General features: G+C 52.0%; 1 non-coding gene and 1 pseudogene across 1 annotated transcript; both read left to right on the top strand.

Annotated features, from left to right (window-relative positions):
- Positions 1–3,429: 3,429 nt before the first annotated feature.
- LOC121859790 lies at positions 3,430–5,291 on the top strand (annotated as a pseudogene).
- A 390-nt stretch (positions 5,292–5,681) lies between these two features.
- LOC121859789 lies at positions 5,682–5,845 on the top strand. The gene has a single exon (XR_006087722.1). It is a non-coding gene; the product is annotated as a 5.8S ribosomal RNA (ribosomal RNA).
- Positions 5,846–6,139: the final 294 nt, after the last annotated feature.

The following is a 6,139-nucleotide window of genomic DNA, read 5'->3' as shown; positions in this document are numbered from 1 at the left end:
CAATCGGGGGTCGATTTAATAGCATACTACAGAGAACTTGCCCACCTGAATGGGAGACCGTCAAAGTCAATCGAGGGTCGATTTAAGAGCATACTATACAAAATGATCCGAGAATCTGCACACACCGAGTGGGAGACGGTCATGAAAAATCGCCGCCCTTGTAAGCTGGATGGCACTATTTCACTATAGTAAGGGGTAGGGGCACCTCGATCACATTATACAACATACCAGAGAAGTTCCACACCTGAATGGGAGACCGTCAGAGTCAATCGAGGGTCGATTTAATAGCATACTACAGAGAACTTGCACACCCGAATGGGAGACCGTCAAAGTCAATCGGGGGTCGATTTAATAGCATACTACAGAGAACTTGCACACCTGAATGGGGAGACAGTCAAAAGTCAATCGGGGTCGATTTTAATAGCATACTACAGAAAACTCTGCACACCCCGAATGGGAGATTCCGTCAAAGTCAATCGGGGGTCGATTTAATAGCATACTACAGAAACTTGCACACCTGAATGGTAGACCGTCAAAGTCAATCGAGGGTCGATTTGATAGCATACTACAGGAACTTGCACACCCGAATGGGAGACAGTCAAAGTCAATCGGGGGTCGATTTAATAGCATACTACAGAAACTTGCACACCCGAATGGGAGACCGTCAAAGTCAATCGGGGGTCGATTTGATAGCATACTACAGAAACTTGCACACCCGAATGGGAGACCGTCAAAGTCAATCGGGGGTCGATTTGATAGCATACTACAGAAACTTGCACACCCGAATGGGAGACAGTCAAAGTCAATCGGGGGTCGATTTAATAGCATACTACAGAAACTTGCACACCCGAATGGGAGACCGTCAAAGTCAATCGGGGGTCGAGCATACTTTACAAAATGATCCGAGAATCTGCACACACACCGAGTGGGAGACGGTGATGAAAACGTCCGCCCTTATATGTTCGATTGCACTATTTCACTATATTAAGGGGAGAGGGTGCCTTCGCACACATATTCGGTGTGAAATATCTTCCACCCCCCAGCGGAGCGCTTCGGCGCCTCTGCGAAGCAAAGCGCGGCATTCAAAAACAACAACCAAAGTTGCCGTCGCTTTCCCTTCCCTGCCCTGCAATGGCTGGAGCAGCAAAAGGAGAGAAAATAGTCTCATGGGCTCAGAGGAATGGCAGTGGAGCGGGTTCTATGAATTTCACTAGCCAGGTCTGTCTCCCAATTGAACATTATTACTCTCTCGGCGCACACGTCGCCACCACGGTTTCCGCGACAGCAGCAGCATCATGATGTTGCGTCTATTGTAAGTCCGGAACCGGGTTATTCGGCTGTTCGCGAACAGTCAGGTTTTAACCTTGCCTAACAAACGATCAAACAACTTCCACTCTCGAGGTGCGGTACGGTGACTGTCCTATCGTCCGCTCTTGTATGCTGGATTGCACTATTTCACTATATTAAGGGGAGAGGGTGCCTTCACACACATATTCGATGTGAAATATCTTCCGCCCCCCAGCGGAGCGCTTCGGCGCCTCTGCGAAGCAAAACGCGGCATTCAAAAACAACAACCAAAATTGCCGTCGATTTCCTCTCCCTGCCCTGCAATGGCTGGAGCAGAAGGAGAGCGAGAGAGAGAATAGTCTCATTGGGTCAGAGGAATGGCAGTGGAGCGGGCTAATGGCGAGTAGGCTCGCGATCTATCAATTACACTAGCCAGGTCGCTCTCCCTATTGAACATTATTACTCTCTCACGTCGCCACTGCGGTTTCCGCGACAGCAGCAGCATCATCATGATGTTGCATCCACCAATTAGTCCGGAACCGGGTTATTCGGCTGTCTGCGAACAGTCCGGTTTTAACCTTACCCAACCAACATCCACTCTCGAGGTGCGGTACGGTGAATGTCCTATCGTCCGACCTTGTATGCTGGATTGCACTATTTCACTATATTAAGGGGAGAGGGTGCCTTCACACACATATTCGGTGTGAAATATCTTCCGCCCCCCAGCGGAGCGCCTCTGTGAAGCAAAGCGCGGCATTCAAAACAACAACCAAAATTGCCGTCGCTTCCCTGCCCTGCAATGGCTGGAGCAGAAGGAGAGAGATTTTAGTCTCATTGGATCAGAGGAATGGCAGTGGAGCGGGCTTATGGCGAGTAGGCTCGCGCTCTATCAATTACACTTGCCAGGTCTCTCTTCCGTTTGGACATTATTTACCCCGTCTCTCTCTCGGCGCACACGTCGCCACCCTACTAGTTTCCTTCACAGCATATGCTGCGGCCTTTCAGTCCGGGCTCCCCTTCGCCTTGCTGTCTGCCCAACTTAGCGGACTTGCGTTGGCTGATCACCCCGTCTTCGCGTCTGTGCCGGCCTTCAATGCAGCGCCCAACCGTCTCTTTACCGAGATTCATTGCACTATTCCACGCGCAAACGGCTACCCTAAATGTGCATAGACAACGCTCATGGTTCAACACGACCAGGGCGCAGTCTGGGAGCCGAGTATACTAAAAAGAGAGTTTAGCAGCCAAAACTCGTCAAAGCACACGTTGGGTTACCCCATCACCTAACAACGATGATGGCGGTTCCCACCCGTGAAATACACAACCTAACCAATATTGGGCGACGATGGCGCTCATGAGCCCACGTCCCCACAAACAGTAAGAGAAAGAGAGAGAGGAGGAGATGGGCCAATGTGCGGTCCCTCGCCCAATGTCTTATGCCTCGCTGGGGCAAAGAGAAGAGGAGCGGATAAGGGAGGAGATTGGCCAACGTGCGGTCCCTCGCCCAATGTCGGCTGCCTCGCTGGAGCTGGGTAAAGAGGAGAGGAGCGGATAAGGGAGGAGATTGGCACACACGGTGGCGCTGCCGGCGCCGAGGATAGCAAGAGAAGGTGCAGTTTGATCTGATCATCTGGTTTGCTATTTCTCTAAGGCCAACGTGCGGTCCCTCGCCCAATGTCGGCTGCCTCGCTGGGGCAAAGAGAAGAGGAGAGGATAAGGGAGGAGATTGGCACACACGGTGGCGCTGCCGGCGCCGAGGATAGCGAGAGAAGGTGCAGTTTGATCTGATCATCTGGTTTGCTATTTCTCTAAGGCCAACGTGCGGTCCCTCGCCCAATGTCTTCTGCCTCGCTGGGGCAAAGAGAAGAGGAGCGGATAAGGGAGGAGATTCGCCAACGTGCGGTCCCTCGCCCAATGTCGGCTGCCTCGCTGGAGCTGGGGCAAAGAGGAGCGGATAAGGGAGGAGATTGGCACACACGGTGGCGCTGCCGGCGCCGAGGATAGCAAGAGAAGGTGCAGTTAGATCTGATCATCTGGTTTGCTATTTCTCTAAGGCCAACGTGCGGTCCCTCGCCCAATGTCTTCTGCCTCTCTCTCAATCTCACTATTTTGGCCGCCGTGATAGGCGCCGCCAACAGCAGCAGCTACCTGGTTGATCCTGCCAGTAGTCATATGCTTGTCTCAAAGATTAAGCCATGCATGTGTAAGTACAAGCCGATTTAAGGCGAAACCGCGAATGGCTCATTAAATCAGCTATGTTTCATTGGATCTGTAAACCCACTTACTTGGATAACTGTGGCAATTCTAGAGCTAATACATGCAATTGGTCTCTGACCGCAAGGGAAGAGCGCTTTTATTAGTTCAAAACTGGTCGGGCCCCGGTCCGTAACCCACCTGTGGTGAATCTGAATAACTTCGGGCTGAGCGCACGGTCTCCGCACCGGCGCCGCTTCTTTCAAGTGTCTGCCTTATCAGCTTTCGATTGTAGGTCATGCGCCTACAATGGCTATAACGGGTAACGGGGAATCAGGGTTCGATTCCGGAGAGGGAGCCTGAGAAACGGCTACCACATCTAAGGAAGGCAGCAAGCACGCAAATTACCCACTCCCGGCATGGGGAGGTAGTGACGAAAAATAACGATGCGAGTCTCATCCGAGGCCTCGCAATCGGAATGAGTACACTTTAAATCCTTTAACGAGTATCCATTGGAGGGCAAGTCTGGTGCCAGCAGCCGCGGTAATTCCAGCTCCAATAGCGTATATTAAAGTTGTTGCGGTTAAAAAGCTCGAGTTGATCTCAGTTCCGACCGACTGCACCGCCCGGTGTTTACTGGGTCACGCCCCAACAAAGCCGCTTCGCTCGCTCCCCACGGATGTTTTTGTCGAAAACCCAGGGCCGGAGAGTTTACTTTGAAAAATTAGAGTGCTCAGAGCAGTTATTTGAATGGCCCAATGGTGATGTATGGAATAATGGAATAGGACCTCGGTTCTATTTTTGTTGGTTTTCGGAACCAGAGGTACGACTAATCGGAACAGGCGCTGGCATTCAGATATGACGCCAGAGGTGAAATTCCTGGACCGTCAGAAGACAAACTACTGCTAAAGCATTTGCCAAGGATGTTTTCATTAATCAAGAACGAAAGTTAGAGGTTCGAAGGCGATCAGATACCGCCCTAGTTCTAAATCCACATAAACGATGCCAACTAGCCGCATCCGCCGGCGTTATTCCCATGACCCGGCGGGCAGCTTCCGGGAAACCAAAGTCTTTGGGTTCCGGGGGAAGTATGGTTGCAAAGCCGAAACTTAAAGGAATTGACGGAAGGGCACCACCAGGAGTGGAGCCTGCGGCTTAATTTGACTCAACACGGGAAACCTCACCAGGCCCAGACACCGGAAGGATTGACAGATTGAGAGCTCTTTCTCGATTCGGTGGGTGGTGGTGCATGGCCGTTCTTAGTTGGTGGAGCGATTTGTCTGGTTAATTCCGATAACGAACGAGACTCTGGCCTACTAAGTAGTCGACGGATCTCCAGAAAATGGTGTCCAGTTCGAAACTTCTTCTTAGAGGGATAAGCGGCAATTCTAGCCGCACGAGCTTGAGCAATAACAGGTCTGTGATGCCCTTAGATGTTCTGGGCCGCACGCGCGCTACACTGAAGGGATCAACGAGTTTTCCTCTCCGAGAGGAGCGGGTAACCCGTTCAAAGCCTTTCGATAGGGGATTGGGGTTTGCAATTGTTTCATGAACGAGGAATTCCCAGTAAGTGCAAGTCATCAGCTTGCGCTGACTACGTCCCTGCCCTTTGTACACACCGCCCGTCGCTACTACCGATTGAATGATTTAGTGAGGCCTTCGGACTGGCGCTCTTGGATTGTCGGCCCCGTTGCCCGCGAGGGTTTTCTGGGGTCGTCGCCTCGAGCTGACGGAAAGATGTCCAAACTTGATCATTTAGAGGAAGTAAAAGTCGTAACAAGGTTTCCGTAGGTGAACCTGCGGAAGGATCATTAACAGAGAGAAAGAGAACGGGGCGCTCTTAAAACTACTACTACTACTCTCCTGATTTGGGCGGTCTCGGGCTCTGCTCTGGCAACTCCAGCAGCGAAAGAGGACAATCCCGGCCCCCGCACCAAAAATAGGTACCACCACGCTGTAGGTGGACCACACTCGGGCGAGAGCGCGAAGACCGGAGGGGGACGGACGGGGCTTTGGACGGCTGCCCGTCCGTTCCTTACTACCGGCGAATAAGCCTCTTGACCCAAAAAGAGTGAAATTCAAGTGTCAAAAAACAAGCCGTCCGGCCAAACCCAAACCACAAACTTGGGCTATGTCTGTCAAACCCTTTCATTGAGACTCGACTTGTGATGGTTAGTCGCAAAAAGACCAAATGGCAAATACACAACTCTTAACGGGGGATCTCTCGGCTCGTGGGTCGATGAAGACCGCAGCAAACTGCGTGTCGGTATGTGAATCGCAAGAATACCAGATACATCGACACGTTGAACGCATATTGCGGCGGCGGCAGCCATATGAGCTTGTCGCCGCCACTCCTCTACGAGGGTCGGAAATATACATCCATCGGTTGCTGAGAGTTCGGTGCCTGCTGACTGTCTCCCCGACACGAGGGTAACCCGAACCGAGCTTCCGCCTTGGGGTTTAATCGCCCGCGCCTTGCGCGAGGCGTGCCCTTAAAAACAAGCCTATCACTAGCAAGTCCATGGACTTGGCGCACCCACATTCAACCACAACAAAGCCGGGCACACACACATGTGTGTGTCCCGTCCCGACGACAGTTGTCGCCCTCGCAAATAACTGGAGGCGCTCTTTTGCCTGCTGTCCACAGAGACACGAATGGCCG

The sequence above is a fragment of the Homarus americanus genome, unplaced genomic scaffold (genome assembly GCF_018991925.1).
Source record: "Homarus americanus isolate GMGI-L3 unplaced genomic scaffold, GMGI_Hamer_2.0 scaffold7048, whole genome shotgun sequence".
NCBI lineage: Eukaryota > Metazoa > Arthropoda > Malacostraca > Decapoda > Nephropidae > Homarus > Homarus americanus.
This window is presented reverse-complemented; position numbering and strand designations above follow the sequence as displayed.